We start from the raw sequence: 243 nt of genomic DNA, 5'->3' as shown, positions 1-243 counted from the left end.
CTTTGTTTATTTTACGGATGAGCTAACCATTTCAATCCAATCATCATCAGTGACAGCGATACAACGTGCCATTGTTTCTGAAAAAAGACAAACTTTGTGGTTGTTATCTCTTTTGAATTGTTTGCTTACCGGTTACTGATTCATAATAATCTTTTTGAATATCTACACCCTGGTCTGTATGACACTGCCGGTACGTAATATGCTTATAATTGTGCATCGAAAATTTGCGTATTTTTACCTACA

The 243-nt window shown here is 35.0% G+C and overlaps 1 protein-coding gene across 1 annotated transcript in view; it reads left to right on the top strand.

Annotated features, from left to right (window-relative positions):
- Nucleotides 1–243, top strand: part of LOC119586958 — a gene marked incomplete at its 3' end in the record, with an annotated part of 3,800 nt that overhangs the window by 1,322 nt on the left and 2,235 nt on the right.

The sequence above is a fragment of the Penaeus monodon genome, chromosome 22, assembly GCF_015228065.2.
Source record: "Penaeus monodon isolate SGIC_2016 chromosome 22, NSTDA_Pmon_1, whole genome shotgun sequence".
NCBI classification, from domain to species: Eukaryota; Metazoa; Arthropoda; class Malacostraca; order Decapoda; family Penaeidae; genus Penaeus; species Penaeus monodon.
The sequence above is the reverse complement of the archived record's forward strand: the minus strand, read 5'-3'. Positions and strand labels throughout refer to the sequence as shown.